Here is a 21,379-nt window from a genome sequence, read left to right on the forward strand (position 1 = left end):
TGGTGACCTTTGGTGTTAAGTTGCTGACTGCTCTGTCACAGAGGACACCACCTTGCTCATCCTGGGGAGTGGGAGGGCACATTTCACGATGTGCATGGGGGAGGAGAGAAACTGGAACATGCAAGCAGATGGCCAGGGGACCTTGAGGACATGGTCTACGGAAGGCCTTTAAGTATCTGGGAGCTGGGGTTCAAATGAGAAATCTTACTTGGTGAGAGCAGGCAGGGGTTGGCTTCGAATATTCTGTTTTGAGATAAAGAGCTACCGATCACACGGGGAGTATAAGCAAGGTTGAATGAGAAGCGATCAGGATGCTGGAGAGTTCAGCCCTGGGCGGGGAGCTCAAGTCAGGTTTCTAGCCCTCTTCCCTGTGCCAACCTATACCCTACATTGGGAAAGAAACAGACCTTAAAATTGTCCAGCTTGATGGCATCGCGGGAAAGGGACTAAGTCCAGATAATGTCCTCCGAGGCTGCGGCCTCGGGGGCAGGACACACCTCCTGCGGGCCTATTCAATGATCAGTTAAATCACCTGAAGCACACGCATTTCCGGGGAGCGCTCCGGGCATCCTGGCTTGAGGGTAGAGTGGGCGGAGGTCCCTAAGGGAGAGGTGGGGCTCGGGCTGAATCCCTCGTTGGGGGCACCAGGGTCAAGTGGCTAACCTGGCAGCACAGTCACGGGGAGGCCCTCTCTCATTGGGCAGAAACTAAGTCCGAAGCCGCGCCCCTCCTGGGCGAGGAGGTTCCACCTCCTAGGTTCCTGTGATTCTCCTGCCTCAGCCCGAGTAGTGGGACATCCCACTTGCTCCCGCCATTCTGTTTACCACAGGTGACAACCGCCATGGCTGAGAGGCAGGGAGGTCCCCCGAGGACCGAGCGAGGCTCGGTCTCCCAAAAAAAAAAAAAGATACATTGAAGTAATTTAAAAACACTTAGGAAGATGTCATTTCTTCCTATCAAGGCGTCCTCCCTTTATGGTTTGTTGTTATATAGGGAACGATAAAAAGAAAGTTTTTTTGGAGGAGGTCGGCCTCGAACTCGAGGCTCTCGCACCCTCGCCTCCCTGAGGGCCCGAAGGCCGGCACAATGGGCCAGAGCCACAGTGGCTCCTGGGGTCGGGGGTTGTCCTTTCTTCCCTTTGACCTTACGCAGGGTGAGGGAGCCAATCACAAGAGGCTCACCCCTGACGTCACCCAGTCCCCAGGGCCAGTGAGGGCCCTGTGTTCCCTGGCGCCCCCTGGAGGGAGGAAGGGGAACTGTATCTGAGAGAGAGCAGCCCATTGGGTCCGCTGACTCCGGCCGGGTTCCCGTGCCGCGTCCAACACCCCTCACTCCCTGTCTCACTCCCCCACGGAGACTCAATTTACTTTCCATGTCCACATTCCCAGTGCTTGCGGAAGATATCCCGCTAAGAGAGAGACATGTCAAAGGTAGGGTAGATCCACATTTCCAGGCACCAAAGATGGAGATGTTCCAGGAAAGACTGCAGGGCCCCTGGGCACCTTCCACCTCCTTCCAGGCCATCACTGGCATGAGAAGGGGCAGACCAGTGTGAGCTGTGGAAGGAGGCCTCTTTCTGGAGGAGCGTGACCCCCAGTAAGCTTCAGGTGGGGCAGTTCCTGAGGGTGGGGATCTGAAATGTTGGGGTATCTCAGGTCCTCTGGGCTGTGGGGTGGGCTCTGAAAGGCAGGTGTCGGGGTGGTGGGTCCTGAATAGGAGATGCCGGGAAGGGTCTCTGGGTCTTTGTGGGTGGTGTACCACGCGGGATGGGAAGGCCAGGACTCGGGGCTGCGGTCTCAGACCCGGGTGAAGCAGTGTCCTTGCCCCAGGGGCTGCTGCTGTTGCTGCTGCTGAGCATGGGCGGGACATGGGCATCCAAGGAGCCGCTTCGGCCACGGTGCCGCCCCATCAATTGCCACCCTGGCTGTCGAGAAGGAGGGCTGCCCCGTGTGCATCACCGTCAACACCACCATCTGTGCCGGCTACTGCCCCACCATGGTGAGCTGCCCGGAGCCGGGGCAGGTGCTGCCACCTCAGGGCCAGACCCACAGAGGCAGCCGGGGAGGAAGGGTGGTCTGCCTCTCTGGTCAGGGGCTGCGGAATGGGGTGTGGGAGGGCAGGAACAGAGGGCTTCCTGGACTCCTGAGTCTGAGACCTGTGGGGGCAGCTGGGGAGCTCAGCTGAGGCGCCGGCCCCAGGCACAAGCTCATTCCCCCACTCACACGGCTTCCAGACCCGCGTGCTGCAGGGGGTCCTGCCGCCCCTGCCTCAGGTGGTGTGCAACTACCGCGATGTGCGCTTCGAGTCCATCCGGCTCCCTGGCTGCCCGCGCGGCGTGAACCCCGTGGTCTCCTACGCCGTGGCTCTCAGCTGTCAATGTGCACGCTGCCGCCGCGGCACCACTGACTGCGGGGGTCCCAAGGACCACCCCTTGACCTGCGATGACCCCCGCTTCCAGGCCTCCTCTTCCTCAAAGGCCCCTCCCCCCAGCCTTCCAAGCCCATCCCGACTCCCGGGGCCCTCAGACACCCCGATCCTCCCACAACAAAGGCTTCTCAATCCGCACTCTGGAGGTGTCTTTCTGTGGGCTCAGGGCAACCACACACACACAGGGTGGGTCCAGCTTCCAAACCATTTTCTACAGAGTCACAGTACAGAACTCTGGTAGAAAACAGGGTGGACGGCTGGGCGCGGTGGCTCACGCCTGTAATTGTCGGAGGCTGCGGTGGGTGGATCAGCTGAGGTGAGGGGTTCCAGACCAGCCTGACCAACATGGAGAAACCCCATCTCTACTAAAAATACAAAATATCGTCGGGCGTGGTGGTGCATGCCTATACTCCCAGGTACTTGGGAGGCTTAGGCAGGAGAATCTCTTGATCCTAGGAGGCGGAGGTTGCAGTGAGCAAGATCCCGCCATTGCGCTTCAGCCTGGGCAACAAAAACAAAGCTCCATCTCAAAAAGTAATAATAATAATAATAATAATAATAATATAAACATTAAAAATGTTCGGCCAGGCGCAGTGGCTCATGCCTGCAATCCCAGCACTTTGGGAGGCCGAGGCGGGTGCATCACCTGAGTTCAGGACTTCGAGACCAGCCTGGCCAACATGGTGAAACCCTGTCTCTACTAAAAAAAAAAAAAAAATTAGCTGGGTGTGGTGGTGCGCGCCTGTAGTCCCAGCTACTCAGGAAGCTGAGGCAGGAGAATCGCTTGAACCCGGGAAGCATAGGTGCAGTGAGCCGAGATCACGCCACTGCACTCCAGCCTGGGTGACAGGGCGAGACTCCGTCTCAAAAAAAAAAAATAAATAAATAAAAATAAAAATAAAAATAGAAAATAGTCAACTACTATTACTCAATAGCAACAGATGGTAAAATACAGGCTCAGAGAAATTAATGATTTGTGCCTGGTCACACAGCCAACAAATGGCAGAGATGGGACTTCAACTCTGGGCAACTGCACTCTGCCATCCTTCCTGTAGAACTCTGAGGAACTGAGAGTCTTGCATCTTGGAGGATGTTCCAATCAATTTTTTTTTTTTTTTTTTTTTTTTGAGACGGAGTCTCGCTCTGTTGTTGAGACTGGACTGCAGTGGCGCGATCTCGGCTCACTGCAAGATCCGCCTCCCGGGTTCCTGCCATTCTCCTGCCTCGGCCTCCCAAGTAGCTGGGACTACAGGCGCCCACCAGGACGCCTGGCTAATTTGTTGTATTTTTTAGTAGAGACGGGGTTTCCCCGTGTTAGCCAGGATAGTCTTGATCTCCTGACTTTGTGATCCGCCCGTCTCGGCTTCCCAAAGTGCTGGGATTACAGGCATGAACCACTGCGCCAGGCCCAATTTTGTTTGTTTGTTTTGTTTTGTTTTGTTGTTTTGGGAAAGGGTGGCGTGGAGAAGACTGGGAAACAACCAGTGGTCACCAGAGCTGTAGCACCTCCTTCACCTCTGAGCTCTGGGGCTGGGAACCCCAGGCTTCGGGGACCACTGTGGAGGACGCAGGTGGCCCCCTCTTTCCTGACATCTCAGGAGAGGGAGCGGCAACCGGTTAGGGGAAGAAAAGAACAGGAAGGTTATACAGCCAGGTGGGGAAGGGGCCAACTCCCTGAAAAACCCCTTCCCAGAGTTCTTCTTCAAGCGCAGGGTACCCAAGAGTCAAGGCCCCGCCCCCTTTCCAGTGGCCCCTTTTCTACTTAGGTGACCGCTCCTGGCTGGGATGGGAGGTAGATGGACCGGGGGGTGGGGGAGGGTGGGGGGGGGGGGGAGGAGGGGAAGGGAGAGGCAGTGGATGAAGGAGAATGGAAGAGATGACATCCCCCTTGGCCCATTCATCCCATTCAGGTCCCCAAGCCGCGCCCCCCTCCGCCCCACCTGCACTGCCAGTGCCAACGTCAGAGGGAGGAAGAGGGAGCTCGGCTTAGAAGGCTGAGGCCCTGCCACCTGGGCCACACAGATCATGTGGCCTTCCTTCTCCCCACAGAACGCCAGACCATGGACACCCCCTGAGCTGGAGGTCATCCTCCATCTCCACCCTGTTTTCTTTTTCTTTCTTTTTTTTTTTTTTTTTTGCGATGGAGTCTCGCTCTGTCGTGGAGGCTGGAGTGCAGTGGCGCAATCTCTGCTCACTGCAAGCTCCCCCTCCTAGGTTCACTCCATTCTCCTGTCTCAGCCTCCCAAGTAGCTTGGACTACAGGGGCCCGCGACCAAGCCCAGATAAGTTTTTGTATTTTTAGTAGAGACGGGGTTTCACCGTGTTAGCCAGGAAGGTCTCGATCCCCTGACCACATGATCCGCCCGCCTCGGCCTCCCAAAGTGGTGGGATTACAGGAGCGCAGCACCACGCCCAGCTAATTTTGGTATTATCAGTAGAGATGTGATTTCACAGTGTTGGCCAGGCTGCTCTCGAACTCCTGACCTCAAGTCATCCACCCGCCTCAGCCTCCCAAAGTGCTGGGACTACAGGTGTGAGCCATAGTGCCTGACCTGTAGTTGTTGAATATTTATTCTTAATCTACAAGTTGGGTGTGATGCAAGTCCTGTACATGGAGTCCCCCAAACTTCTAGAGCAAGGGCTTCCCCATAATCCTGGCAGGCAGGCCTCCCCTGGGGTTCCAAACTTCTGTCCCCACTGAAGTGTTTATCCTCTTCTCTAATCCCAGCCTCCTTTTCCCTGTTTCCATGTGCTCTGAGAGATGCTCCCGCTCCCCCAGGCTCCCTCTGCATCCCCCTCATTTTCTTCCTCCCCGCTGTGTCAATGGAGTCCTAACCCCCACCCTTGACATTGTCCCCTTTTCCTACTACAAAGTGGGACCTTCTTTTCCCCCGAGTGGTCCTGTCTAGGGGTGCCGCTGCCGGGCCCCCTCTGCTCTTCCTGCTGGAGACTGGGGCCTTTCGGGAGTCAGCAGGCACCCGGGCCAACCGCAGCCAGCGAGGGGTCAGCGATACTTCGCCGGCGAGTCATCAGGGTGAGCTGGCCGTGTGCGATGCAGTCACTGGCTGGGTGACAGACCCCCGGACCGCTGTGGACTTGGTTGTGCTCGAGGTGGAGGTGTTGGGCGAGGTGCCTGCAGCTGGCGGCAGTTCCCTCCGCCAACACTTCTTTGTCACCTGCTTCGAGGCCGATAACTCTGAAGAAGGTGGCCCAGGGGTAGGTGGAGAGGCTGCCGCCGGGGTGTGGACCGGGGGGCACTGGGTGTCTGAGTGCAAGGCCAAGCAGTCCTATGTGCGGGCATTGACCGCTGATGCCCAGGGCCGTGTGGACTGGCGATGGATTCAAACTGGCACTGCCTGTGTCTGCACACTCCTCAGCCGGACTGGCCGGGCCTGAGACTTATACCCAGGAACTGGTCAGGCAGAAAAAGAACAGAGCTGGATGCTGAGAGACGTCAGGGTTGGCCCAGCTGCTCTACGGACGGACCCCAGTTGGGGAACTCATCAAATCATGGCAAAATCACAACTCTCTGAATTTGAGCTCAATCTCTGTAGGATGGGTGCACCAACGTGGGGTTTTGAAGGTTGAATAGGAGCTCTCCCGGGGGAACTTGAGGGTAATCATGATGATGATGATAATAATAATAATAGCCACTATTTACTGAGTGTTTACTCTTTCGTAGCCCTAATACATAACTCCTCGGATCAACTCTCATGGATTTGATCATTGGTGACCTTTGGTGTTAAGTTGCTGACTGCTCTGTCACAGAGGACACCACCTTGCTCATCCTGGGGAGTGGGAGGGCACATTTCACGATGTGCATGGGGGAGGAGAGAAACTGGAACATGCAAGCAGATGGCCAGGGGACCTTGAGGACATGGTCTACGGAAGGCCTTTAAGTATCTGGGAGCTGGGGTTCAAATGAGAAATCTTACTTGGTGAGAGCAGGCAGGGGTTGGCTTCGAATATTCTGTTTTGAGATAAAGAGCTACCGATCACACGGGGAGTATAAGCAAGGTTGAATGAGAAGCGATCAGGATGCTGGAGAGTTCAGCCCTGGGCGGGGAGCTCAAGTCAGGTTTCTAGCCCTCTTCCCTGTGCCAACCTATACCCTACATTGGGAAAGAAACAGACCTTAAAATTGTCCAGCTTGATGGCATCGCGGGAAAGGGACTAAGTCCAGATAATGTCCTCCGAGGCTGCGGCCTCGGGGGCAGGACACACCTCCTGCGGGCCTATTCAATGATCAGTTAAATCACCTGAAGCACACGCATTTCCGGGGAGCGCTCCGGGCATCCTGGCTTGAGGGTAGAGTGGGCGGAGGTCCCTAAGGGAGAGGTGGGGCTCGGGCTGAATCCCTCGTTGGGGGCACCAGGGTCAAGTGGCTAACCTGGCAGCACAGTCACGGGGAGGCCCTCTCTCATTGGGCAGAAACTAAGTCCGAAGCCGCGCCCCTCCTGGGCGAGGAGGTTCCACCTCCTAGGTTCCTGTGATTCTCCTGCCTCAGCCCGAGTAGTGGGACATCCCACTTGCTCCCGCCATTCTGTTTACCACAGGTGACAACCGCCATGGCTGAGAGGCAGGGAGGTCCCCCGAGGACCGAGCGAGGCTCGGTCTCCCAAAAAAAAAAAAAGATACATTGAAGTAATTTAAAAACACTTAGGAAGATGTCATTTCTTCCTATCAAGGCGTCCTCCCTTTATGGTTTGTTGTTATATAGGGAACGATAAAAAGAAAGTTTTTTTGGAGGAGGTCGGCCTCGAACTCGAGGCTCTCGCACCCTCGCCTCCCTGAGGGCCCGAAGGCCGGCACAATGGGCCAGAGCCACAGTGGCTCCTGGGGTCGGGGGTTGTCCTTTCTTCCCTTTGACCTTACGCAGGGTGAGGGAGCCAATCACAAGAGGCTCACCCCTGACGTCACCCAGTCCCCAGGGCCAGTGAGGGCCCTGTGTTCCCTGGCGCCCCCTGGAGGGAGGAAGGGGAACTGTATCTGAGAGAGAGCAGCCCATTGGGTCCGCTGACTCCGGCCGGGTTCCCGTGCCGCGTCCAACACCCCTCACTCCCTGTCTCACTCCCCCACGGAGACTCAATTTACTTTCCATGTCCACATTCCCAGTGCTTGCGGAAGATATCCCGCTAAGAGAGAGACATGTCAAAGGTAGGGTAGATCCACATTTCCAGGCACCAAAGATGGAGATGTTCCAGGAAAGACTGCAGGGCCCCTGGGCACCTTCCACCTCCTTCCAGGCCATCACTGGCATGAGAAGGGGCAGACCAGTGTGAGCTGTGGAAGGAGGCCTCTTTCTGGAGGAGCGTGACCCCCAGTAAGCTTCAGGTGGGGCAGTTCCTGAGGGTGGGGATCTGAAATGTTGGGGTATCTCAGGTCCTCTGGGCTGTGGGGTGGGCTCTGAAAGGCAGGTGTCGGGGTGGTGGGTCCTGAATAGGAGATGCCGGGAAGGGTCTCTGGGTCTTTGTGGGTGGTGTACCACGCGGGATGGGAAGGCCAGGACTCGGGGCTGCGGTCTCAGACCCGGGTGAAGCAGTGTCCTTGCCCCAGGGGCTGCTGCTGTTGCTGCTGCTGAGCATGGGCGGGACATGGGCATCCAAGGAGCCGCTTCGGCCACGGTGCCGCCCCATCAATTGCCACCCTGGCTGTCGAGAAGGAGGGCTGCCCCGTGTGCATCACCGTCAACACCACCATCTGTGCCGGCTACTGCCCCACCATGGTGAGCTGCCCGGAGCCGGGGCAGGTGCTGCCACCTCAGGGCCAGACCCACAGAGGCAGCCGGGGAGGAAGGGTGGTCTGCCTCTCTGGTCAGGGGCTGCGGAATGGGGTGTGGGAGGGCAGGAACAGAGGGCTTCCTGGACTCCTGAGTCTGAGACCTGTGGGGGCAGCTGGGGAGCTCAGCTGAGGCGCCGGCCCCAGGCACAAGCTCATTCCCCCACTCACACGGCTTCCAGACCCGCGTGCTGCAGGGGGTCCTGCCGCCCCTGCCTCAGGTGGTGTGCAACTACCGCGATGTGCGCTTCGAGTCCATCCGGCTCCCTGGCTGCCCGCGCGGCGTGAACCCCGTGGTCTCCTACGCCGTGGCTCTCAGCTGTCAATGTGCACGCTGCCGCCGCGGCACCACTGACTGCGGGGGTCCCAAGGACCACCCCTTGACCTGCGATGACCCCCGCTTCCAGGCCTCCTCTTCCTCAAAGGCCCCTCCCCCCAGCCTTCCAAGCCCATCCCGACTCCCGGGGCCCTCAGACACCCCGATCCTCCCACAACAAAGGCTTCTCAATCCGCACTCTGGAGGTGTCTTTCTGTGGGCTCAGGGCAACCACACACACACAGGGTGGGTCCAGCTTCCAAACCATTTTCTACAGAGTCACAGTACAGAACTCTGGTAGAAAACAGGGTGGACGGCTGGGCGCGGTGGCTCACGCCTGTAATTGTCGGAGGCTGCGGTGGGTGGATCAGCTGAGGTGAGGGGTTCCAGACCAGCCTGACCAACATGGAGAAACCCCATCTCTACTAAAAATACAAAATATCGTCGGGCGTGGTGGTGCATGCCTATACTCCCAGGTACTTGGGAGGCTTAGGCAGGAGAATCTCTTGATCCTAGGAGGCGGAGGTTGCAGTGAGCAAGATCCCGCCATTGCGCTTCAGCCTGGGCAACAAAAACAAAGCTCCATCTCAAAAAGTAATAATAATAATAATAATAATAATAATAATAATAATAATAATATAAACATTAAAAATGTTCGGCCAGGCGCAGTGGCTCATGCCTGCAATCCCAGCACTTTGGGAGGCCGAGGCGGGTGCATCACCTGAGTTCAGGACTTCGAGACCAGCCTGGCCAACATGGTGAAACCCTGTCTCTACTAAAAAAAAAAAAAAAAAATTAGCTGGGTGTGGTGGTGCGCGCCTGTAGTCCCAGCTACTCAGGAAGCTGAGGCAGGAGAATCGCTTGAACCCGGGAAGCATAGGTGCAGTGAGCCGAGATCACGCCACTGCACTCCAGCCTGGGTGACAGGGCGAGACTCCGTCTCAAAAAAAAAAAAAATAAAAATAAAAATAAAAATAAAAATAGAAAATAGTCAACTACTATTACTCAATAGCAACAGATGGTAAAATACAGGCTCAGAGAAATTAATGATTTGTGCCTGGTCACACAGCCAACAAATGGCAGAGATGGGACTTCAACTCTGGGCAACTGCACTCTGCCATCCTTCCTGTAGAACTCTGAGGAACTGAGAGTCTTGCATCTTGGAGGATGTTCCAATCAATTTTTTTTTTTTTTTTTTTTTTTGAGACGGAGTCTCGCTCTGTTGTTGAGACTGGACTGCAGTGGCGCGATCTCGGCTCACTGCAAGATCCGCCTCCCGGGTTCCTGCCATTCTCCTGCCTCGGCCTCCCAAGTAGCTGGGACTACAGGCGCCCACCAGGACGCCTGGCTAATTTGTTGTATTTTTTAGTAGAGACGGGGTTTCCCCGTGTTAGCCAGGATAGTCTTGATCTCCTGACTTTGTGATCCGCCCGTCTCGGCTTCCCAAAGTGCTGGGATTACAGGCATGAACCACTGCGCCAGGCCCAATTTTGTTTGTTTGTTTTGTTTTGTTTTGTTGTTTTGGGAAAGGGTGGCGTGGAGAAGACTGGGAAACAACCAGTGGTCACCAGAGCTGTAGCACCTCCTTCACCTCTGAGCTCTGGGGCTGGGAACCCCAGGCTTCGGGGACCACTGTGGAGGACGCAGGTGGCCCCCTCTTTCCTGACATCTCAGGAGAGGGAGCGGCAACCGGTTAGGGGAAGAAAAGAACAGGAAGGTTATACAGCCAGGTGGGGAAGGGGCCAACTCCCTGAAAAACCCCTTCCCAGAGTTCTTCTTCAAGCGCAGGGTACCCAAGAGTCAAGGCCCCGCCCCCTTTCCAGTGGCCCCTTTTCTACTTAGGTGACCGCTCCTGGCTGGGATGGGAGGTAGATGGACCGGGGGGTGGGGGAGGGTGGGGGGGGGGGGGAGGAGGGGAAGGGAGAGGCAGTGGATGAAGGAGAATGGAAGAGATGACATCCCCCTTGGCCCATTCATCCCATTCAGGTCCCCAAGCCGCGCCCCCCTCCGCCCCACCTGCACTGCCAGTGCCAACGTCAGAGGGAGGAAGAGGGAGCTCGGCTTAGAAGGCTGAGGCCCTGCCACCTGGGCCACACAGATCATGTGGCCTTCCTTCTCCCCACAGAACGCCAGACCATGGACACCACCTGAGCTGGAGGTCATCCTCCATCTCCACCCTGTTTTCTTTTTCTTTCTTTTTTTTTTTTTTTTGCGATGGCGTCTCGCTCTGTCGTGGAGGCTGGAGTGCAGTGGCGCAATCTCTGCTCACTGCAAGCTCCCCCTCCTAGGTTCACTCCATTCTCCTGTCTCAGCCTCCCAAGTAGCTTGGACTACAGGGGCCCGCGACCAAGCCCAGATAAGTTTTTGTATTTTTAGTAGAGACGGGGTTTCACCGTGTTAGCCAGGAAGGTCTCGATCCCCTGACCACATGATCCGCCCGCCTCGGCCTCCCAAAGTGGTGGGATTACAGGAGCGCAGCACCACGCCCAGCTAATTTTGGTATTATCAGTAGAGATGTGATTTCACAGTGTTGGCCAGGCTGCTCTCGAACTCCTGACCTCAAGTCATCCACCCGCCTCAGCCTCCCAAAGTGCTGGGACTACAGGTGTGAGCCATAGTGCCTGACCTGTAGTTGTTGAATATTTATTCTTAATCTACAAGTTGGGTGTGATGCAAGTCCTGTACATGGAGTCCCCCAAACTTCTAGAGCAAGGGCTTCCCCATAATCCTGGCAGGCAGGCCTCCCCTGGGGTTCCAAACTTCTGTCCCCACTGAAGTGTTTATCCTCTTCTCTAATCCCAGCCTCCTTTTCCCTGTTTCCATGTGCTCTGAGAGATGCTCCCGCTCCCCCAGGCTCCCTCTGCATCCCCCTCATTTTCTTCCTCCCCGCTGTGTCAATGGAGTCCTAACCCCCACCCTTGACATTGTCCCCTTTTCCTACTACAAAGTGGGACCTTCTTTTCCCCCGAGTGGTCCTGTCTAGGGGTGCCGCTGCCGGGCCCCCTCTGCTCTTCCTGCTGGAGACTGGGGCCTTTCGGGAGTCAGCAGGCACCCGGGCCAACCGCAGCCAGCGAGGGGTCAGCGATACTTCGCCGGCGAGTCATCAGGGTGAGCTGGCCGTGTGCGATGCAGTCACTGGCTGGGTGACAGACCCCCGGACCGCTGTGGACTTGGTTGTGCTCGAGGTGGAGGTGTTGGGCGAGGTGCCTGCAGCTGGCGGCAGTTCCCTCCGCCAACACTTCTTTGTCACCTGCTTCGAGGCCGATAACTCTGAAGAAGGTGGCCCAGGGGTAGGTGGAGAGGCTGCCGCCGGGGTGTGGACCGGGGGGCACTGGGTGTCTGAGTGCAAGGCCAAGCAGTCCTATGTGCGGGCATTGACCGCTGATGCCCAGGGCCGTGTGGACTGGCGATGGATTCAAACTGGCACTGCCTGTGTCTGCACACTCCTCAGCCGGACTGGCCGGGCCTGAGACTTATACCCAGGAACTGGTCAGGCAGAAAAAGAACAGAGCTGGATGCTGAGAGACGTCAGGGTTGGCCCAGCTGCTCTACGGACGGACCCCAGTTGGGGAACTCATCAAATCATGGCAAAATCACAACTCTCTGAATTTGAGCTCAATCTCTGTAGGATGGGTGCACCAACGTGGGGTTTTGAAGGTTGAATAGGAGCTCTCCCGGGGGAACTTGAGGGTAATCATGATGATGATGATAATAATAATAATAGCCACTATTTACTGAGTGTTTACTCTTTCGTAGCCCTAATACATAACTCCTCGGATCAACTCTCATGGATTTGATCATTGGTGACCTTTGGTGTTAAGTTGCTGACTGCTCTGTCACAGAGGACACCACCTTGCTCATCCTGGGGAGTGGGAGGGCACATTTCACGATGTGCATGGGGGAGGAGAGAAACTGGAACATGCAAGCAGATGGCCAGGGGACCTTGAGGACATGGTCTACGGAAGGCCTTTAAGTATCTGGGAGCTGGGGTTCAAATGAGAAATCTTACTTGGTGAGAGCAGGCAGGGGTTGGCTTCGAATATTCTGTTTTGAGATAAAGAGCTACCGATCACACGGGGAGTATAAGCAAGGTTGAATGAGAAGCGATCAGGATGCTGGAGAGTTCAGCCCTGGGCGGGGAGCTCAAGTCAGGTTTCTAGCCCTCTTCCCTGTGCCAACCTATACCCTACATTGGGAAAGAAACAGACCTTAAAATTGTCCAGCTTGATGGCATCGCGGGAAAGGGACTAAGTCCAGATAATGTCCTCCGAGGCTGCGGCCTCGGGGGCAGGACACACCTCCTGCGGGCCTATTCAATGATCAGTTAAATCACCTGAAGCACACGCATTTCCGGGGAGCGCTCCGGGCATCCTGGCTTGAGGGTAGAGTGGGCGGAGGTCCCTAAGGGAGAGGTGGGGCTCGGGCTGAATCCCTCGTTGGGGGCACCAGGGTCAAGTGGCTAACCTGGCAGCACAGTCACGGGGAGGCCCTCTCTCATTGGGCAGAAACTAAGTCCGAAGCCGCGCCCCTCCTGGGCGAGGAGGTTCCACCTCCTAGGTTCCTGTGATTCTCCTGCCTCAGCCCGAGTAGTGGGACATCCCACTTGCTCCCGCCATTCTGTTTACCACAGGTGACAACCGCCATGGCTGAGAGGCAGGGAGGTCCCCCGAGGACCGAGCGAGGCTCGGTCTCCCAAAAAAAAAAAAAGATACATTGAAGTAATTTAAAAACACTTAGGAAGATGTCATTTCTTCCTATCAAGGCGTCCTCCCTTTATGGTTTGTTGTTATATAGGGAACGATAAAAAGAAAGTTTTTTTGGAGGAGGTCGGCCTCGAACTCGAGGCTCTCGCACCCTCGCCTCCCTGAGGGCCCGAAGGCCGGCACAATGGGCCAGAGCCACAGTGGCTCCTGGGGTCGGGGGTTGTCCTTTCTTCCCTTTGACCTTACGCAGGGTGAGGGAGCCAATCACAAGAGGCTCACCCCTGACGTCACCCAGTCCCCAGGGCCAGTGAGGGCCCTGTGTTCCCTGGCGCCCCCTGGAGGGAGGAAGGGGAACTGTATCTGAGAGAGAGCAGCCCATTGGGTCCGCTGACTCCGGCCGGGTTCCCGTGCCGCGTCCAACACCCCTCACTCCCTGTCTCACTCCCCCACGGAGACTCAATTTACTTTCCATGTCCACATTCCCAGTGCTTGCGGAAGATATCCCGCTAAGAGAGAGACATGTCAAAGGTAGGGTAGATCCACATTTCCAGGCACCAAAGATGGAGATGTTCCAGGAAAGACTGCAGGGCCCCTGGGCACCTTCCACCTCCTTCCAGGCCATCACTGGCATGAGAAGGGGCAGACCAGTGTGAGCTGTGGAAGGAGGCCTCTTTCTGGAGGAGCGTGACCCCCAGTAAGCTTCAGGTGGGGCAGTTCCTGAGGGTGGGGATCTGAAATGTTGGGGTATCTCAGGTCCTCTGGGCTGTGGGGTGGGCTCTGAAAGGCAGGTGTCGGGGTGGTGGGTCCTGAATAGGAGATGCCGGGAAGGGTCTCTGGGTCTTTGTGGGTGGTGTACCACGCGGGATGGGAAGGCCAGGACTCGGGGCTGCGGTCTCAGACCCGGGTGAAGCAGTGTCCTTGCCCCAGGGGCTGCTGCTGTTGCTGCTGCTGAGCATGGGCGGGACATGGGCATCCAAGGAGCCGCTTCGGCCACGGTGCCGCCCCATCAATTGCCACCCTGGCTGTCGAGAAGGAGGGCTGCCCCGTGTGCATCACCGTCAACACCACCATCTGTGCCGGCTACTGCCCCACCATGGTGAGCTGCCCGGAGCCGGGGCAGGTGCTGCCACCTCAGGGCCAGACCCACAGAGGCAGCCGGGGAGGAAGGGTGGTCTGCCTCTCTGGTCAGGGGCTGCGGAATGGGGTGTGGGAGGGCAGGAACAGAGGGCTTCCTGGACTCCTGAGTCTGAGACCTGTGGGGGCAGCTGGGGAGCTCAGCTGAGGCGCCGGCCCCAGGCACAAGCTCATTCCCCCACTCACACGGCTTCCAGACCCGCGTGCTGCAGGGGGTCCTGCCGCCCCTGCCTCAGGTGGTGTGCAACTACCGCGATGTGCGCTTCGAGTCCATCCGGCTCCCTGGCTGCCCGCGCGGCGTGAACCCCGTGGTCTCCTACGCCGTGGCTCTCAGCTGTCAATGTGCACGCTGCCGCCGCGGCACCACTGACTGCGGGGGTCCCAAGGACCACCCCTTGACCTGCGATGACCCCCGCTTCCAGGCCTCCTCTTCCTCAAAGGCCCCTCCCCCCAGCCTTCCAAGCCCATCCCGACTCCCGGGGCCCTCAGACACCCCGATCCTCCCACAACAAAGGCTTCTCAATCCGCACTCTGGAGGTGTCTTTCTGTGGGCTCAGGGCAACCACACACACACAGGGTGGGTCCAGCTTCCAAACCATTTTCTACAGAGTCACAGTACAGAACTCTGGTAGAAAACAGGGTGGACGGCTGGGCGCGGTGGCTCACGCCTGTAATTGTCGGAGGCTGCGGTGGGTGGATCAGCTGAGGTGAGGGGTTCCAGACCAGCCTGACCAACATGGAGAAACCCCATCTCTACTAAAAATACAAAATATCGTCGGGCGTGGTGGTGCATGCCTATACTCCCAGGTACTTGGGAGGCTTAGGCAGGAGAATCTCTTGATCCTAGGAGGCGGAGGTTGCAGTGAGCAAGATCCCGCCATTGCGCTTCAGCCTGGGCAACAAAAACAAAGCTCCATCTCAAAAAGTAATAATAATAATAATAATAATAATAATATAAACATTAAAAATGTTCGGCCAGGCGCAGTGGCTCATGCCTGCAATCCCAGCACTTTGGGAGGCCGAGGCGGGTGCATCACCTGAGTTCAGGACTTCGAGACCAGCCTGGCCAACATGGTGAAACCCTGTCTCTACTAAAAAAAAAAAAAAAAATTAGCTGGGTGTGGTGGTGCGCGCCTGTAGTCCCAGCTACTCAGGAAGCTGAGGCAGGAGAATCGCTTGAACCCGGGAAGCATAGGTGCAGTGAGCCGAGATCACGCCACTGCACTCCAGCCTGGGTGACAGGGCGAGACTCCGTCTCAAAAAAAAAAAATAAATAAATAAAAATAAAAATAAAAATAGAAAATAGTCAACTACTATTACTCAATAGCAACAGATGGTAAAATACAGGCTCAGAGAAATTAATGATTTGTGCCTGGTCACACAGCCAACAAATGGCAGAGATGGGACTTCAACTCTGGGCAACTGCACTCTGCCATCCTTCCTGTAGAACTCTGAGGAACTGAGAGTCTTGCATCTTGGAGGATATTCCAATCAATTTTTTTTTTTTTTTTTTTTTTTTTGAGACGGAGTCTCGCTCTGTTGTTGAGACTGGACTGCAGTGGCGCGATCTCGGCTCACTGCAAGATCCGCCTCCCGGGTTCCTGCCATTCTCCTGCCTCGGCCTCCCAAGTAGCTGGGACTACAGGCGCCCACCAGGACGCCTGGCTAATTTGTTGTATTTTTTAGTAGAGACGGGGTTTCCCCGTGTTAGCCAGGATAGTCTTGATCTCCTGACTTTGTGATCCGCCCGTCTCGGCTTCCCAAAGTGCTGGGATTACAGGCATGAACCACTGCGCCAGGCCCAATTTTGTTTGTTTGTTTTGTTTTGTTTTGTTGTTTTGGGAAAGGGTGGCGTGGAGAAGACTGGGAAACAACCAGTGGTCACCAGAGCTGTAGCACCTCCTTCACCTCTGAGCTCTGGGGCTGGGAACCCCAGGCTTCGGGGACCACTGTGGAGGACGCAGGTGGCCCCCTCTTTCCTGACATCTCAGGAGAGGGAGCGGCAACCGGTTAGGGGAAGAAAAGAACAGGAAGGTTATACAGCCAGGTGGGGAAGGGGCCAACTCCCTGAAAAACCCCTTCCCAGAGTTCTTCTTCAAGCGCAGGGTACCCAAGAGTCAAGGCCCCGCCCCCTTTCCAGTGGCCCCTTTTCTACTTAGGTGACCGCTCCTGGCTGGGATGGGAGGTAGATGGACCGGGGGGTGGGGGAGGGTGGGGGGGGGGGGAGGAGGGGAAGGGAGAGGCAGTGGATGAAGGAGAATGGAAGAGATGACATCCCCCTTGGCCCATTCATCCCATTCAGGTCCCCAAGCCGCGCCCCCCTCCGCCCCACCTGCACTGCCAGTGCCAACGTCAGAGGGAGGAAGAGGGAGCTCGGCTTAGAAGGCTGAGGCCCTGCCACCTGGGCCACACAGATCATGTGGCCTTCCTTCTCCCCACAGAACGCCAGACCATGGACACCCCCTGAGCTGGAGGTCATCCTCCATCTCCACCCTGTTTTCTTTTTCTTTCTTTTTTTTTTTTTTTTTGCGATGGAGTCTCGCTCTGTCGTGGAGGCTGGAGTGCAGTGGCGCAATCTCTGCTCACTGCAAGCTCCCCCTCCTAGGTTCACTCCATTCTCCTGTCTCAGCCTCCCAAGTAGCTTGGACTACAGGGGCCCGCGACCAAGCCCAGATAAGTTTTTGTATTTTTAGTAGAGACGGGGTTTCACCGTGTTAGCCAGGAAGGTCTCGATCCCCTGACCACATGATCCGCCCGCCTCGGCCTCCCAAAGTGGTGGGATTACAGGAGCGCAGCACCACGCCCAGCTAATTTTGGTATTATCAGTAGAGATGTGATTTCACAGTGTTGGCCAGGCTGCTCTCGAACTCCTGACCTCAAGTCATCCACCCGCCTCAGCCTCCCAAAGTGCTGGGACTACAGGTGTGAGCCATAGTGCCTGACCTGTAGTTGTTGAATATTTATTCTTAATCTACAAGTTGGGTGTGATGCAAGTCCTGTACATGGAGTCCCCCAAACTTCTAGAGCAAGGGCTTCCCCATAATCCTGGCAGGCAGGCCTCCCCTGGGGTTCCAAACTTCTGTCCCCACTGAAGTGTTTATCCTCTTCTCTAATCCCAGCCTCCTTTTCCCTGTTTCCATGTGCTCTGAGAGATGCTCCCGCTCCCCCAGGCTCCCTCTGCATCCCCCTCATTTTCTTCCTCCCCGCTGTGTCAATGGAGTCCTAACCCCCACCCTTGACATTGTCCCCTTTTCCTACTACAAAGTGGGACCTTCTTTTCCCCCGAGTGGTCCTGTCTAGGGGTGCCGCTGCCGGGCCCCCTCTGCTCTTCCTGCTGGAGACTGGGGCCTTTCGGGAGTCAGCAGGCACCCGGGCCAACCGCAGCCAGCGAGGGGTCAGCGATACTTCGCCGGCGAGTCATCAGGGTGAGCTGGCCGTGTGCGATGCAGTCACTGGCTGGGTGACAGACCCCCGGACCGCTGTGGACTTGGTTGTGCTCGAGGTGGAGGTGTTGGGCGAGGTGCCTGCAGCTGGCGGCAGTTCCCTCCGCCAACACTTCTTTGTCACCTGCTTCGAGGCCGATAACTCTGAAGAAGGTGGCCCAGGGGTAGGTGGAGAGGCTGCCGCCGGGGTGTGGACCGGGGGGCACTGGGTGTCTGAGTGCAAGGCCAAGCAGTCCTATGTGCGGGCATTGACCGCTGATGCCCAGGGCCGTGTGGACTGGCGATGGATTCAAACTGGCACTGCCTGTGTCTGCACACTCCTCAGCCGGACTGGCCGGGCCTGAGACTTATACCCAGGAACTGGTCAGGCAGAAAAAGAACAGAGCTGGATGCTGAGAGACGTCAGGGTTGGCCCAGCTGCTCTACGGACGGACCCCAGTTGGGGAACTCATCAAATCATGGCAAAATCACAACTCTCTGAATTTGAGCTCAATCTCTGTAGGATGGGTGCACCAACGTGGGGTTTTGAAGGTTGAATAGGAGCTCTCCCGGGGGAACTTGAGGGTAATCATGATGATGATGATAATAATAATAATAGCCACTATTTACTGAGTGTTTACTCTTTCGTAGCCCTAATACATAACTCCTCGGATCAACTCTCATGGATTTGATCATTGGTGACCTTTGGTGTTAAGTTGCTGACTGCTCTGTCACAGAGGACACCACCTTGCTCATCCTGGGGAGTGGGAGGGCACATTTCACGATGTGCATGGGGGAGGAGAGAAACTGGAACATGCAAGCAGATGGCCAGGGGACCTTGAGGACATGGTCTACGGAAGGCCTTTAAGTATCTGGGAGCTGGGGTTCAAATGAGAAATCTTACTTGGTGAGAGCAGGCAGGGGTTGGCTTCGAATATTCTGTTTTGAGATAAAGAGCTACCGATCACACGGGGAGTATAAGCAAGGTTGAATGAGAAGCGATCAGGATGCTGGAGAGTTCAGCCCTGGGCGGGGAGCTCAAGTCAGGTTTCTAGCCCTCTTCCCTGTGCCAACCTATACCCTACATTGGGAAAGAAACAGACCTTAAAATTGTCCAGCTTGATGGCATCGCGGGAAAGGGACTAAGTCCAGATAATGTCCTCCGAGGCTGCGGCCTCGGGGGCAGGACACACCTCCTGCGGGCCTATTCAATGATCAGTTAAATCACCTGAAGCACACGCATTTCCGGGGAGCGCTCCGGGCATCCTGGCTTGAGGGTAGAGTGGGCGGAGGTCCCTAAGGGAGAGGTGGGGCTCGGGCTGAATCCCTCGTTGGGGGCACCAGGGTCAAGTGGCTAACCTGGCAGCACAGTCACGGGGAGGCCCTCTCTCATTGGGCAGAAACTAAGTCCGAAGCCGCGCCCCTCCTGGGCGAGGAGGTTCCACCTCCTAGGTTCCTGTGATTCTCCTGCCTCAGCCCGAGTAGTGGGACATCCCACTTGCTCCCGCCATTCTGTTTACCACAGGTGACAACCGCCATGGCTGAGAGGCAGGGAGGTCCCCCGAGGACCGAGCGAGGCTCGGTCTCCCAAAAAAAAAAAAAGATACATTGAAGTAATTTAAAAACACTTAGGAAGATGTCATTTCTTCCTATCAAGGCGTCCTCCCTTTATGGTTTGTTGTTATATAGGGAACGATAAAAAGAAAGTTTTTTTGGAGGAGGTCGGCCTCGAACTCGAGGCTCTCGCACCCTCGCCTCCCTGAGGGCCCGAAGGCCGGCACAATGGGCCAGAGCCACAGTGGCTCCTGGGGTCGGGGGTTGTCCTTTCTTCCCTTTGACCTTACGCAGGGTGAGGGAGCCAATCACAAGAGGCTCACCCCTGACGTCACCCAGTCCCCAGGGCCAGTGAGGGCCCTGTGTTCCCTGGCGCCCCCTGGAGGGAGGAAGGGGAACTGTATCTGAGAGAGAGCAGCCCATTGGGTCCGCTGACTCCGGCCGGGTTCCCGTGCCGCGTCCAACACCCCTCACTCCCTGTCTCACTCCCCCACGGAGACTCAATTTACTTTCCATGTCCACATTCCCAGTGCTTGCGGAAGATATCCCGCTAAGAGAGAGACATGTCAAAGGTAGGGTAGATCCACATTTCCAGGCACCAAAGATGGAGATGTTCCAGGAAAGACTGCAGGGCCCCTGGGCACCTTCCACCTCCTTCCAGGCCATCACTGGCATGAGAAGGGGCAGACCAGTGTGAGCTGTGGAAGGAGGCCTCTTTCTGGAGGAGCGTGACCCCCAGTAAGCTTCAGGTGGGGCAGTTCCTGAGGGTGGGGATCTGAAATGTTGGGGTATCTCAGGTCCTCTGGGCTGTGGGGTGGGCTCTGAAAGGCAGGTGTCGGGGTGGTGGGTCCTGAATAGGAGATGCCGGGAAGGGTCTCTGGGTCTTTGTGGGTGGTGTACCACGCGGGATGGGAAGGCCAGGACTCGGGGCTGCGGTCTCAGACCCGGGTGAAGCAGTGTCCTTGCCCCAGGGGCTGCTGCTGTTGCTGCTGCTGAGCATGGGCGGGACATGGGCATCCAAGGAGCCGCTTCGGCCACGGTGCCGCCCCATCAATTGCCACCCTGGCTGTCGAGAAGGAGGGCTGCCCCGTGTGCATCACCGTCAACACCACCATCTGTGCCGGCTACTGCCCCACCATGGTGAGCTGCCCGGAGCCGGGGCAGGTGCTGCCACCTCAGGGCCAGACCCACAGAGGCAGCCGGGGAGGAAGGGTGGTCTGCCTCTCTGGTCAGGGGCTGCGGAATGGGGTGTGGGAGGGCAGGAACAGAGGGCTTCCTGGACTCCTGAGTCTGAGACCTGTGGGGGCAGCTGGGGAGCTCAGCTGAGGCGCCGGCCCCAGGCACAAGCTCATTCCCCCACTCACACGGCTTCCAGACCCGCGTGCTGCAGGGGGTCCTGCCGCCCCTGCCTCAGGTGGTGTGCAACTACCGCGATGTGCGCTTCGAGTCCATCCGGCTCCCTGGCTGCCCGCGCGGCGTGAACCCCGTGGTCTCCTACGCCGTGGCTCTCAGCTGTCAATGTGCACGCTGCCGCCGCGGCACCACTGACTGCGGGGGTCCCAAGGACCACCCCTTGACCTGCGATGACCCCCGCTTCCAGGCCTCCTCTTCCTCAAAGGCCCCTCCCCCCAGCCTTCCAAGCCCATCCCGACTCCCGGGGCCCTCAGACACCCCGATCCTCCCACAACAAAGGCTTCTCAATCCGCACTCTGGAGGTGTCTTTCTGTGGGCTCAGGGCAACCACACACACACAGGGTGGGTCCAGCTTCCAAACCATTTTCTACAGAGTCACAGTACAGAACTCTGGTAGAAAACAGGGTGGACGGCTGGGCGCGGTGGCTCACGCCTGTAATTGTCGGAGGCTGCGGTGGGTGGATCAGCTGAGGTGAGGGGTTCCAGACCAGCCTGACCAACATGGAGAAACCCCATCTCTACTAAAAATACAAAATATCGTCGGGCGTGGTGGTGCATGCCTATACTCCCAGGTACTTGGGAGGCTTAGGCAGGAGAATCTCTTGATCCTAGGAGGCGGAGGTTGCAGTGAG

General features: G+C 56.9%; 4 pseudogenes; all 4 read left to right on the forward strand.

Annotated features, from left to right (window-relative positions):
- The first annotated feature begins 1,835 nt into the window (after positions 1-1,835).
- On the forward strand, positions 1,836-2,755 carry LOC134757727 (choriogonadotropin subunit beta variant 2-like; annotated as a pseudogene).
- A 5,234-nt stretch (positions 2,756-7,989) lies between these two features.
- On the forward strand, positions 7,990-8,909 carry LOC134757728 (choriogonadotropin subunit beta variant 2-like; annotated as a pseudogene).
- Positions 8,910-14,157: 5,248 nt separating this feature from the next.
- LOC134757729 (choriogonadotropin subunit beta variant 2-like) lies at positions 14,158-15,077 on the forward strand (annotated as a pseudogene).
- A 5,234-nt stretch (positions 15,078-20,311) lies between these two features.
- LOC134757730 (choriogonadotropin subunit beta variant 2-like) lies at positions 20,312-21,231 on the forward strand (annotated as a pseudogene).
- The last annotated feature ends 148 nt before the right edge of the window (positions 21,232-21,379 follow it).

This window comes from Gorilla gorilla, chromosome 20 (genome assembly GCF_029281585.2).
Source record: "Gorilla gorilla gorilla isolate KB3781 chromosome 20, NHGRI_mGorGor1-v2.1_pri, whole genome shotgun sequence".
Lineage (NCBI taxonomy): Eukaryota > Metazoa > Chordata > Mammalia > Primates > Hominidae > Gorilla > Gorilla gorilla.